Source organism: Sorex fumeus, unplaced genomic scaffold (assembly GCF_029834395.1).
Source record: "Sorex fumeus unplaced genomic scaffold, SorFum_2.1 ptg000014l, whole genome shotgun sequence".
NCBI classification, from domain to species: Eukaryota; Metazoa; Chordata; class Mammalia; order Eulipotyphla; family Soricidae; genus Sorex; species Sorex fumeus.
In genome coordinates, this window is record NW_026606071.1 from 37,217,975 (window position 1) to 37,232,547 (window position 14,573).

A 14,573-nucleotide genomic window follows, 5' to 3' on the forward strand; every position below is an offset into this window, starting at 1 on the left:
TTGCATATGGCTGACCCGGGTTCGATTCCCAGCATCCCATATGGTCACCTAAGCACCACCAGGAGTAATTCCTGAGTGCAAAGCCTGGAGTAACCCCTGTGCATCGCCGAGTGTGACCCAAAAAGAAAAAAGAAAAGTGCTGGCTTTGCACACAGTGACCTGGTTTGACCCAGGCACCACCAGGAGTGCTGGATATTGCTGGATGTGGCTCAACTATTCCCTATAAATTTCTTAAAAATAATGTCCCACGGGGGCTGGAGAGATAGCACGGTGGGTAGGGCGTTTGCCTTGCAGGCGGCCGACCCGGGTTCGATTCCCAGCATCCCATATGGTCCCCTGAGCACCACCAGGAGTAACTCCTGAGTACAGAGCCAGGAGTAACCCCTGTGCATCGCCGGTTGTGACCCAAAAAGCCAAAAAAAATAAATAAAGTCCCACGGGGCTGGAACACGCGGTTGAAGTAAAAAAGACCAAAAAAAAAAAAGTCTAAGACATAGATTCTGCTCCCCAAGAATGTCATTTGTAGCCCCAAATTCATGAATTATCTAAACTACTATTTATATGATACTTTTCTTCCAACAGTCTTGGTTGATGATCATGATGATGATGAATTTGGTTTTGAGCCACACCTGGCTATGGGCTGGGCTCACTCCTGGCTCTGCATTCAAGAGTCACTGCTGGTGGTGCTCAGGAGACCATTTAGGATGCCGGGGACTGAACCTAGGTCGGTCATATGCAAGGCAAACTCCTTACCCATTGTGCTATCACTCTGGCCCCAAACTGGATTTATTCTTCTTTTGTTATTGTTTTCTTTTTTGTTTTTGGGGGGCCACACCTGGCAGTGTTCAGGGCTTATTTCTTGCTCTGTGCTCTGACGGGGCTTGAGGAACCATATGGGATGACACTGATCAAACCTGGGTCAGATGCATGTAAGGCAAAAAGCCCTACCCAGTGTATTATTGCTCTGGCCCTATAATTGTTGTTGTAATTGTGTCATTTCCTAGGATTGCCTGTCGGACCATGTGAAGCTGGGAACTGAACCCTGTTCTCTCACGTGGGAAGAATGCACTCAGCTCATTAATCTCCCTCCAGCTTGTATATGGTTGTTTTAAAGACTCAAAGGAAGGCATCGTGCATGGAGAAGATGGCTCATAGATTCTTCTGGCTCTCCAGAACTGTCTTGGTGTTCTCACTATCTTCCCTGGGGGCAAGATTTACCACTCACCCTGAATTCTTTACTTTATTTATTTATTTATTTATTGCTTTTTGGGTCACACCCGGCGATGCTCAGGGGTTACTCCTGGCTCCGCACTCAGGAATTACTCCTGGCAGTGCTCAGGGGACCAAATAGGATGCTGGGAATCGAACCTAGGTCGGCCACGTGCAAGGTAAACACCCTACCTGCTGTGCTATCGCTCCAACCCCAAATTCTTCACTTTAAAGAACTCACACCCAATGCTGTGAGTGAGAACCCTGCTTCTTCAGAGCCTGGCCTGGCTCTGCGTCTTCGCTCTGTTATTTAATCTTTGGGACAGCTCTACACAGCTATTCTTATCCTTGTGCCTAGTGATCTACCCAAGCTCCTGGAAGAGTCACGCTGAATTTGATCACACTCTTATTTCCAAGGCCCAGAGGTGGACTCTGGCCTGTCCTGTGAGTTGAAAAGTGAAAGACTACAAAGGGACGGTTGAGAGGTAACGAGCGGGGTGGTAGCAGGGTCCTGTAGCCCTGTAGCCCAAGCAAGGTACCCTGCCCAGGACAGAGGACACGGCAGAGCTGAGTGAGGGCATGCCAGGGCTGGGGAGGCTGGTGGGTAGCAGTGGGCCCGCTCTGGCTCTCTGCCTGCCGTCTCCGATCCGGGCATCTAGGCACCTTCCTCCAGGGTCATTTGGAGCTCCTGAGTCCAGCTCCTACAGGTGGTGCTGGGGGAAGGGGGAGCTGGACGTGCCCCCCCAAAACCCCAGTGGACCCGCCATTCCGGTCTTCCTTGGTGACTATGATCTTGGCCTCAGTTTCCTCCTCTGCCCCAATTGCCCATCTCAGGACTACCTGGCAGCTGTGGGGGGGGGGGCATCTCTGCCCACCCCTCAGTGTCAGCAGTGGTTCGTGGTTCATGAAGGTTCTTTTCCAAGAGCCAAGGGGGAACGAGGCTCAAGCGGCAACCAAACTCCCCAGAGCCCAGACTCAGTTTACCCAGAGGCTTGCGCACCCCCCCTACCCCATTGCTCCCCGCCCTGGGTCTGACCCTTCACTTCACAGGTGTGAAAACCAATTAAAATGGGAGTCGGTCTTTTGCGAACCACTGCATCCAAAAGGAAAGAACAAAAGGGAATGCCCTGACACAGAGGCAGGGGGGGACGGGGGTTGGGGAGTGGGAGGGATACTGGGATTGGTGGGGGTGGAGAATGGGCACTGGTGGAGGAATGGATACTCAATCATTACATAACAGAAACCCAAGCACAACATTTTTTTTTAATTTTTATTAGTGAGACACCATGAGGTACAGTTGTAGACTTACAAATTTTTGTGCTTGGGTTTCAGTTATACAATGATCAAGTACCCATCCCTCCACCAGTGCCCATTTTCCACCACCACGGGTCCCAGTATCCCTCCCACCCCCTATTCCCCCCATCCCACCCTGCCTCTGTGGCAGGGCATTCCCTTTTGTTCTCTCTCTCCTATTGGGTGTTGTGGTTTCAAGCACAAAAATTTGTAAGTCTACAACTGTACCTCATGGTGTTTCACTAATAAAATTTTTTTAAAAATAAATAAAATAAAATGGTAGGCAGGAGTTGACTCCAAACACATCTTTTGCACAAGGGAGTCCCAGGGCCAAATTCTAGTACTAGGTCATCCTTCCAATACTCCTGGTTATGACCCCCCCTCCCCAAAAAGGGGGGTCAAAGAAAAATAACAGGGAGCCAGAGCAATAGGACAGCGGGGAGGGCGTTTGCCTTGCACGCAGCCGACCCGGGTTTGATCCCCGGCATCCCATATGGTTCCCCAAGCACCTCCAAGGAGTGATTCCTGAGTGCAGACCCAGGAGGAACACCCTGAGCATTGCTGAGTGTGACCTAAAAAGAAAAAAAGAAAAGAAAAGAAAAATAACATATGGAGCAAACCATTTCCAGAGTTGTTGTACTAAAAAAAAAAAAAGTAAAATACATTTTTTAAAAAATTGTTGTAGTGGGGGAGGAGCATTAGGTCACATCCAGCAATTCTCAAACGTTAGTCCTGGTTCTGTACTCAGTAGCGACCCTGGCTTGGGAAACCGTATGTGATGGGGGGGGGGGCAGGGTCTAGGCTGTCCTTGGGCAACCTTACTCCCCTTAGTATCTGTCTGGCCCCCAGATTTCCAATTTTTTTTTGGCGTTTTGGGTCACACCCGGCGATGCTCAGGGGTTATTCCTGGCTCTGCACTCAGGAATTACCCCTGGCAGTGCTCAGGGGACCATATGGGATGCTGGGAATCGAACCAGGGTTGGCCGCATGCAAGACAAACGCCCTATTGCTGTGCTATTGCTCCAGCCCCAGATTTCCAATTTTTAACAACCATGAAACCAGTCAAAAATGTAGTACAGAGACAAGGGTAAGGCACTTGCCTTGCACACAATCTCGGCACCACAAATGGTCCCCTGAGCCCTCCAGGACTGATCTCTGAACACAAAGTGTTCAACCCCCCCCAAATAAAAACATGAGAAAGTATGCAAAAAATAAGAAAGTTATAGCTATATTTTGGGGGGATCAATTTAATAGGAATCTCTGAAAAATTCAGTGCTGGACTTAGATATTCAGTTACGTTTTAATTATGTGTCTCTGCTTCAGCGTCTATTTTGGGGTCACACTTGGCAGTCAGTGCTCAGGGATCACTCCTGGCGGGGCTCAGGGGACCATACGAGCTGCCAGAGATCAAAGCCCAGACAGTCGCATACAAGTCACCCCCCCCACCACCCCCGGTACTATCTCTCCAGTCTATTCTCGATTGAAAACACCAGAGACTTCTCCAGGTACCAAGAACAGAGCTTGTCAGTGATTCTACTTGTCAGGATCTACCCTGAGAACATAAAAATCATTAATTAAAAAAATGTACACACAGTCATGTTTATTGCAGCACTAAGTTAAGTGCCAGGCTATGGAAACCGCCCAAATGTACAATGAATGGCTTCAAGCCACAAACAACAATGTGTTTTCTATAGACAATGAAATAATATGCGGCTATAAGAAAAGATGGAATCTTGCAATTTGCTGAAACTTGGATGAAACTGGAGGGTGTCACATGCAGTGAAATAAGTTGGGGGTAGGGGTGAGGGGACAAGGACAAACACCAGATACTATCTCTCATCTGTGGCATATAAAAGAACTGTAGCACTGTCGCACTGTCCTCCCATTGTTTGTCGACTTGCTCAAGCGGGCACTAGTAACGTCTCCATTGTGAGACTTGTTCTTACTGTTTTTGGCATATCGGACACGCCATGGGGAGCTTGCCATATATAGAAAAACAAATGGAGAGAATAGAAAATATTCCTAGTTGACAAGCCTTGGCTTTTGAGCACAAAACTGAAATTACTGAGTGGAATGGGAGCTGGGGAAGGGAGAGGAGACTAGAAGTGACACCGTGGACAATGGGTGGGCGAGAGGGCTTGTGGATACTTTGGTGGGGTTGCAGTGACATGCAACAGACCATAAAATCTATCCCTACTCTAACCGTTTTACCTAAAATGCAATTAAAAAAATATCTTCAGCCAAGACAGAATGGACGGATGATTTGGTGTGCACTTGTTGTATTCAGCCAGTCAAGAACATAATTCGGGGCTGGAGAGAGCACAGTGGGTAGGGTGTTTGCCTTGCACGCGACCGACCCGGGTTTGATCCTCAGCATCCCGTATGGTTCCCCAAGCACCGCCAGGAGTAATTCCTGAGTGCATGAGCCAGGAGTAACCCCTGAGCATTGCCGGGTATCACCCCCCCCCCCCAAAAAAAAAGAAGAAGAAGAACATAATTTGTCCAGGATGTTAGATCGGGGACAAAGGACTAAAAGGGGACTGGATTGGAGGGTATGTCTCTCAAAGATGGTGGCAGCAATTGAATGTTCCAGATCCAGCAAGATGAGTGCGAGAGAGCATACGTGTTAGTAGTTTCTGCCAACATCCTGGGCCTCCGCCATGCTATGCTTCTGCTCCTGCGGCCTCCACGGGGCACAGGCTCACAGTTTACTTGGGCCTCTGCCTTGTCTTTCTTCTTCTGCCTTTCAGGCTACACATTAGCTTCTTCCTCCACTTAGCTCTCGTGGTACGAGAAGATAGTGCTACCCTCATATGCAATTTGAAGAAATACCTGCTTCGGAAGTTCTGAGCATGAACTGAAATTCTTGATTTCCTTCCAAATATGCTTCAGAAATTATTTCTTTCGGTCAGAGTGATAGTATAAGTATGGGTGTGGGTGCCTGCCTTGCACACAGCCAATCCGGGTTTAATCCTCAGCACCTGATGTGGTTTCCTGAGTCCCCTCAGGAATGATCCCTGAATGTAGGGTTAGGAGTCAGCCCTGAGTACCGCTGGGTGTGCCCCCCCCCCAATAAAACAAACAAAACAGATCTCTTGGGGCTGGTGAGATAGTGCAGTGGGTAGGGCGCTTGCTTTGTACGTGCCTGTCCTGGGCTCGATTCCCTGAATCCCATATTTTCCCGCCGAGTACTGCCAGGAATGAGTCCTGAATGTAGAGCCAGGAGTGATTCCTGAGCATCACCAAATGTGACCTGTCACTGTCACTGTCTTCTCGTTGTTCACTGATTTGCTCAAATGGGCCCAGTAACATTGTGAGACTTGTTACTGTGTTTGGCATATCGGATACATCACGGGTAGCTTGCCAGGCTTTGCCGTGCAGGTGAGATACTCTCAGTAGCTTGCCGGGTTCTCCGAGAGGAGCAGAGGAATCGAACTCGGGTCAGCCGTGTCAGCCACATGCAAGGCAAACACCCTACCCGCTGTGCTATCGCTCCAGCCCTAAAAACTAAAAAAACAAAATCTCTTTCATTGGGGTTGCCGCCCTGTCCTTCTGGTACTCCGATGATTCTAATGTTGTTCCTCTTGGAGTCATCCCCTAGTTCTCTGATTTGCCTTAGAGCTATTTTGAGGTCTTTCTCCATTGTTTGTTGTGGCCTGTATGATTTCTGCTACTCATCTTCAAGCTCACTAATTCTGTCTTCAGCTGTAGTCATTCTACTGCTGAGGGTACCCACTGAGTTTTTAATTTCATCTACCGAATCCTTTGGGCTGGAGCAATATCATAGAGGGTAGAGCACTTGCCCAACCTGGCCAACCTGGATTTTATTCCTCCGCCCCTATCAGAGAACCCAGCAAGCTACCAAGAGTATCTCATCCGCATAGCAAAGCCTGGCAAGCTATCCGTGACGTATTCAATATGCCAAACACAGTAACAAGTGTCACAATGGAGATGTTACTGGACCCGCTCATGAAAATCGGTGAGGACAGTGACAGCAACAGTGACTGAATCCTTTATTTGTGGCACTTCTTTTTGTAGTTTTCTTATTTCTGCTCTCATTTCTTCCTGTATTTTCTCGGCTACCCATTCCACTGTTTCTTTCATTTCTTTCTTTAAAAAAAATCTCTTAATCATCACAAAATAAAACTATGCATTGTAAAATAAATAAAAATGTACGTGTGCGTGGGTGTGGTTCAGAGGGTTCCAAGAAACATACCCAAGGAAATGGAGCAAGCCACGTTACTAACACATTAATTAGATATATTTATTAACATTAACAAAGCTTGAAATGGTAAAGTAACATCCCTTTGGTATTCTTCCTGGTTCTCCTTTTCACTTTGCAGGTTTTGGAAAGAGCCTTACATCAACCACGCTCTCTTAAGGAGCAGTGTCTCATATCGCCAGGAGATGGCGCTGTCACCCTGTGCTTAAGCCTCCTGAAGGAGCGTGTGAGAGGGTGTGGGCGCCTGGATCGAGGATGGTAAGAAATCCTTCAGTCGATCTGGAGCCCCCAATTCCCCCCTGAATTCAGAAGACACAGTTCTGTGGGGGCTCTTCAGGGCGAGGGGTGGGGGATGGCAGATGGCAGAGTTCTACGGTTTTACGGACACGAGTGCACACCATTGTCCCTGGCACTGGGGGCTGGTGACCCTGCTGGCCTGCTGGCCGCTCTTCCCTCAGGGCTGTGTGGCTCTTGGAGGAGACCCTGAGCCATCTCGGCAGAGAACAATCTGTTGCACACCAGCTGGCAGCACTTGGAGAACTTTCTGGAAGTCATTGCACATGCTTTGTTTCCTGGGTGTCCCCAGAGCCAACACCCAGTATAAGGATCCTGAATCTTTTTCTTTGTTTGTTTTGGGGCCACACCCAGTGTTGCTGAGCAGTCCTAGCTCTGCACTCAGGAATCACTCTGGGGGTGTTCAGGGTACCGCATGGGACACCAGGGATCAAACCTGGGTTGGCCGTGTGTAGGGCAAATGCCTTGCCCGCTATACCATTTCCCTAGCCCCAGGATCCTAAGTCTTCTGCTCCCCATTATCAGTGACTCTGAATTCCCAAAAGTTATGCTTAATTGGGACTTATCGGTCTACCTGATGCCAGACTAGCTTCTTAGTTTTGCTTTTGCTTCTGTTTTGGTGGTGCTCAGGGCTTACTCTGGCTCAGTGCTCAAGGGTTACGCTTGTAGATACTTGGGGGACTGTAGGCAGCGTCAGGGATTGAACCTGTATCAGCTGTGTGTGAGGCAAGCTATTTAACTTTGGTACTGTCACTCAGGTGAACTTTTTTTTTTTTTGCTAATCCTGGGCATTATCAGTGGGGTTGCAGGAGTTGGCAGGCCTGAGTAGGAGCGGGGAAGGGGAACACGGGGTTCCAGAGAACTGGCTTCAGCGAGGAGGTGTACGCACGCAGAGCCTGCCTCGTCCTGCCTGGCATGTTTCTTACTCTCCAACTTTAGGGCCAACAAGCCTGTCAGGACGGTGGCTCACACCAGTAGGGCCCTAGCACAAATGAAGGGCAGGTAGACACACACAAGCTGCTTTCCGGACAATATATCCCCAAAGACTCCAGGACCTATTGCTGGGAATTGGATAGACTGACTCGTCTGTCCATCTGTCTGTCCATCCATCCATCAATCCATCCATGCATCCATACATCCATCCTTCCATGCATGCATGCACACATACATCTTTCTGTCCTTCTACCCATCCATCCATCCATCTATCCATTCAACAATCCAAGCATCCAGCCATCCATGCACCCATGCACCCTTCCTTTCATTCATGCATGCATGCATCCATCCATCTTTCTTCCATCCATCCATCTGTCCATCATCTATCCATCCATCTATCCACCCACCTATTCTTCCATCCAACTCTTCATCCACCCACCCATTCTTCCACCCATCCTTCCATCCATCCACCCAACCATCCATCTACCCATCCATCCATCCATCCATCCATCCATCCATCCATCCTTCCATCCATCCATCCATCCATCCATCCATCCATTCATCCATCCTTCCATCCATCCTTCCGTCTGGATGTGAGGTCTTGCACAGTGAGCTTTTGCTGGGTAACAAAGCCAGATGAGCAGAATGAGAAGATGGCATGAGGAGAGCAGGCTTAGGGGCCGGACCAAAAGCAGAGCTGCCTCTTTCTGGATCCCTTTTCAGGCAATGACCAGAGTCACCATCTTCCAACTCGCGAGACTGGCCCTGGACACTCAACCAGACTCAGATTTCAGAGCTTCCTTGTTGCTTCCTGCAAACCCCTCTGGTGGTGAAGGCGAGGAATGCGGAAACAGGCCCAGAACAAGTAAGTGCACAGCTGGGCACCCCTGAGCCCAGGCACGAGGAGATGAAGCCTGGACCCCCACTGGCCCTCACCCCCACCACTTGAGCTGCCTCCTCCCTCTTCAACACTCCTGACTTCGATGGGAACCAGCCACTAATTCTCCTTGTCATCCAAGCATGTCCCCCCGGACACCAGCGCTCTGCAGGGCTTGGCCCGGCCAGCTTTTAAATCCATCTGTGCACCTTTGCGTCCAGAGCTCCTGTTCTATCCAGCTCTTCTTCTTTCTTACTTGCAAAATAGAAAGGCAAGAGTTCCTTCATTGCCTTATTGTCTTTATTGTCTTGTATTGTCCCCCCCCTTTTTTTTTTTTTGCTTTTTGGGTCACACCTGACAATGCACAGGGGTTACTCATGGCTCTGCACTCAGGAGTTACCCCTAGCAGTGCTCAGGGACCATATGGGATGTTGGGAATCAAACCCGGGTTGACTGTGTGCAAGGCAAATTCCCTACCTGCTGTGCTATTGCTCTACCCCTATTTTTTTTTTTTTTGGCAGGAGGGACACCCACCAGTGCTCAGGGGCTTCTCTTGGCTCACATCCAGGCCTTCCTCCAGAAGCTTTGTATTCCTTCTTATCTTGTCCAGTGGCCCTCTCGCCCCCTTTAGCCCACAGCCCCTCCCGGGTCCCTCCGTGCCCAGGTGCCATTGCTGGAGACACGGAGATCAGCGGGAGACCCACATTCTCCACTCTCTAGCTGGGTCCCAGCTTCTGGAAGGCAGCCAGCTGCCCTGGGCAGGGCATGGTACGCACCCCCAATTGGGAGACTGAGGTGGGGGGGGCGCTGCCCCCTAGCACAGCAGGTAGGGCTCTTGCCATGCGTGTGGCCAACCCCAGTTCATCCGGGCATCTCATATGGTCCAGACACCACCACCCCCCACCCGCTCCCAGGCTGCCAGGAGTAAACCCTGAGCACAGCCAGGTGTGACCCCAAAACAAAGCCCAAGGAAACAACCATCAGAGATGGGCTGACGAGCAGGGCTAGGTGAGCAGTGGGAAGAGGAGAGATGTCCTCCCGGAACTCCTGAGGCCAGGTCAGGGCCCCCCCAGGAGGAGCCAGGCTGGCTCCGTAAAACAGGGGTCCAGCCACACCCCTCCAGGGTCCATGGGCTTGAACTAAGTGGAAACAAATGTTCCCCAGCTTTCGCCTTACTCTCAGTCTTGACCCCCTCCCCCACGTTTGAGACCCCCTTCTTTCTCCCGGTGGCTGATGGGGTGACTGGGAGGTGGGGACATATGGGAGAGAGGGAGGTGGGCTCCATGGGGAATGGGTGTAGGTGAGAGCCCATGGGGGGGGGGGGTCCCTGGACAAAGGCTCAGAGGGAATGTGGCCAGTCAGGCAGGGTCAGAGGGCTGGTCCAGAGAGCCAGGCATGGGGGTCAGGCTGGAAAGGAAGGCTGCTCTGAGCCCTGGAACAGGGGCCCCGGCCACTTGGCCACTTGGTCTGCTGGGTCACGGCGAGCCGTCCTGGCCCGGCCCGGGACTCTGTCCGGCTCACTGTTCTTCCTGCCTCTTGCTCTGTCTCCCTAGAGAGCTGCCTTCCCCTGGGTTCTCTTGGGAGCCAGGCCCCCCCAGGAATTCTCCAGTTCTCAGTCCCACCCTCCAGGAAGGGGAGTGAGGTCTGGGGACTGGGAGGGAGGGAGGGAGGGAGGGAGGGAAGCAGGGAGGGAGGGAGGGGAAGGGTCACAGGCCCAGATTCCTGGGCTCCTAGGGCTCCAGTGTTCCAGAAACAAAGCCGGGGAAAGTGATTTACAGGAGCAGGGAAGAGGGAGATGGAAGAGACAACCCCAACCCCGAGCAGGACGAGGACCTGCCTTGCCTGAGGCCCTTCTGATGTTATCTACCTCCAGCTGCCTTCCCCACTGCCCCTCCTTCCTGCCCAGCCTCCAGCGGACAACCCCCCACCCCCGCCCGCCCCCCAGCTGAGAAGTGGCCTTCACAGGTTCCCAGGCAGAGGTTGGGGCCAGGCGGGACCCAGAGGACAGAGACTGGGGAGTCCATTCCTTGGCACAGGGTGGCCCAGGCCCTTCCTGCACGCGACCCTGCCAAGGTGGTGGGGAGCAGGCAGATGATCCCCGGGGGGGCCAGTGCTGGTGTCTGCATGACCATCCAGGCCTGTGGGTGAGGGTGGCTGGGGGACCCCCCACCATCACTTCTGTGGGCCTATCTGGAAGACAGGTCACATTGGGCATGTGTATGACAGTGTGTGTGTGTGCCCTGAGTATGACAGTGTGCAAGGAACCATGTGCGTGTGACCCTGTGTGTGACCCTGGGCGTGTGTGACCATGTGCGTGAGATCAGGTGCATGGCCCTGTGCATGTGACCCTGTGTGTGACAGTATGTGTATGACCATGTATGTGACAGTGTCCGTGTGACCAGGTATGATCATGTGACAGTGTAATAGCGTGCATGTGATCGTGCATATGACTGTGTGACCATCTGCATGTGATTCTACATGGGACCATGTGTGTGTGTGACCGTCTGCATGTGATCCTATGTGTGACCTTGTGTGTGTGACTCTCTGCATGTGATTCTGTGTGTGACTCCATGACTGTGCATGTGACCATGTGGGACAGTGGGGTTGTGTGCGTGTGACAAAGTGCATCGTGACACTGTGATGTGACCGTGAGCAAGTGTGACCGCATGCTCGTGACCATGTGTGTGACATGAGTATGGCCGTGTGAGTATGACCAAATGCATGTGACCCTGCGCATGTGATGCCGCTTGAAGGCACATGTGTGTGACCATATGCATATGACTCAGTGTAACTATGTGTGCGTGACTCTGTGCTTGTGACCATATGGCCACGTTGTGACTGTGGACATGTGATACTGTGATGCTGTGTGACAGTGTGTGCATGTGACCATGTGGCCATGTGCATGTGATCCTGTGTGTGACCGTGTGCATGTGACTGCATGTGCTCCCGTGTGTGTGAGACCATATGACTGTGTGTGACCATGTATGTGTGATCCTTTGCATGACCATGTGTGTGACTGTGTGTGTGTGACTGTGTGTGTGTGCCCACGCCTGGTTCTCCCTCTGTGTCCTGGCCCTGTGTCTCTGTCTGGAAAGTCTCGAGGGGGACGTGGTGGATGCAGTCCTGAAGCGTGGGAGGTCTGGACGGTGTGGGGCAAAGTCCCTGCTGTGGCCCCTGCCCAGATGACAGCCGTAGGAGGGAGCACAGACCTCGAGGTCAACAGGGAGTGGGCAGAGGCCTTGGGCAGTGGGAATTTTCGGAGGCGTAGGGTCACCCCTTCCGGTCGCCCATCCCCGTCCTGCAGTCCGGGTGGGTACCGCGAGCTCCCCCCCATCTGGAATGAGCGGCTGCGGGAGCCCGGGTGGACATTCTGCAGGATCTGGCCAGAGAGAAGCCTGCGGGAGGGCGGGGCCATCTGTGTGTGTTTGTCGGAAAGGTGGGGGGTGGGGGCAGAAGGCCGCCTGCGGGGGAGCAGGCTTCTTGGCAAGCGCCCCAGTTTCCCGAGCTGCTCCCTGCTCCCTGCCACTGCTCCCAATTCTGTTGTTTCAATAACATCATTTTTATCCACCCCACGGAGACTGTGTCTTAGGAGGGAGGGGGCGAGGGCAGGGCTGGGCACGGGGGTGGTGGGGAGGGGGGGCTGGTAACAGCAGAGAGCCTGGGGTCCGGAGGCTGCAGGGCCTAGATTCGGGGCGCTCCCTCCTCAGGCGGAGGCAGGGCGGTCCCAGAACCCTGGTCCCCTGATGACAAAGACAAATACATTAAAATTCTTGCCTCGGAGAAGAATGCGGGATAGGGAAGAACATTTCATAATCTGCAATAACAGTAGCGGGGCGGGGGCAGGGGGCCCCCCAACCCAGGCAGTGGTTCCCAGGGGGTGGGTGACTGCCCACCTGCACCCCCTGAGGGAGCCTTAGGGCCGTCCAGCTACCCGGTGGGCACCATCTGGCCTGAGCCCAGGCCCAGCCCAGGGCCTGTGTGCAGGGGTGGGGGGGGGCAGAGTCAGCAGTGCCCAGCACAGCCAGCAAATGCACGCAGCATGGGGAAGTGCGGGAGTGGGGGGGGGGGAGGCTTGCGTGGCATCTGGAAGCTATTAAAGGGACAAGCTGGAAGAGGGAGGTCCTTGGGCCGTAGCCCCCCCCCACTATCTCTCTCGCTAGGGCCCTCCCGGGCTCCCCCACAGTCTCTTCCCTTTGTCGAGATCGCCCCAGCTGCAACACCCCCCCCACCAAGTCTGGCCTAAATAAGGGCTCGGGCTGATCTAGTCTGGACCCCGGGCCCTGGAACAGGCTCCCAGTAGACCTGTGTGCCAAGGCTGCTTCTTTTCGCTTTGTTTTTCTTCTTTTTTTGGGGGGGGGAGGGAGGGTCACACCTGGTGATGTTCAGGGCTTACTCCTGGCTTTGTACTCAGGAGTTACTCCTTGGTGGCACATGGGGAAACCATATGGGATGCCCGGAGGAACCCAGGACAGTAGTATGCCAGGCAAGCACACCACCCCCCCCTTGCTGTTCTATTGCTCCAGTCCGGCCAGGTTGTTTATTTCCCCCACTGGCTGGTCCTTCCTACCTCAGCCCTACTTTTTGCTGGGGGCTGGGCAGCTTCAGTTGCAGCCTTGGGTCACCTGCTGGAGTCACTCGTGCCCACAATGCGGGGTTCTCAGCCCTTCTCTTAAACCATGCTGCATCAGACTCGTCACCCAAGTTCAGCCTGTCCCCACTCCAACCCACCTGGAGATTTCTGTTTTGCTTTGGGGCGGGGGGATACCTGGTGGTGCTCAGGGCTTCCTCCTGGCTCTGTGCTCAGGGATCAATCCTGGCAGGGCTGGGTGCTGGGACCCCCATGCATTGCCAGGCATAGAGGGTGGGGCCACAGCCTGCAAGGCAGGCAAGTGCCTTGTCCATTTGATTCTCTCTCCCACCCACTACCTTAGTATACCCATTTTCACCTGAACTCCCTGCTGACCGGCCTTAGAGGTCCCCCATCAGTTCTCACCCAGGCCACCCTTAAAAGGTGGAGGCCCTTCTAGAAGGTGGCCTGGAGAAGGCTGGCGCTTGCTGTGGAATGTCTGTACCACCTGTCCCTCGGCACCCCTGGGGCACGCTGGCCAGAGTTGGGGGGGGGGGTGTGGGGCTGCAGCCTGGCCGCTGCCAGCGCTTGGCTTGATGAATGGAGCTGTCCCTCCTCCGCGGGGGCCTTTGATCTCCCCCCACACACACACTGCCGTGGGGAGGGGGTCAGGGGCATCAAAGACATTTTTGTGGCATTAGAAAATCAGATAAACGCCACCTCACCTGCAGCTGGCTCTCCCACCCCTTCTGCCTCGGGCCAAGCTCGGGGACCCGCGGGAGGCCGGGACCCGCGGACAGGCGCGGACCCTTGAAAAGGCGCACGGGGCAGAGGCAGCGGCGGCGGCGGCGGCGGCGGCTGGGGCGCTGCGCTCCGCACCGGGGCTGGCGTCGGGGCGAGCCGTCCAGGGGTTCCTGCGGCCCGCTAGCCTCCCCTCCGCACGCCCCTCCCGCCCACTCGGGCTGGAAGAGGCGGGGAGGCCGGGGAGCGAGAGTGGGGGGCCCGAGGCAGGCTTCCTCCCTTCAGGAGGCAAACGGAGAGACGAGGCGCCGAGGCGGAGTCGGGGCGAGACTGGGGGGACTCGCAGCGACCCCTCGGCATCCCCACGCCCGAGCACCCAGCGCCCCAGGCAGGCTTCCTCTGGGGAGGGGGGTCCCTCTCCAGCATCGCTCTCCGCA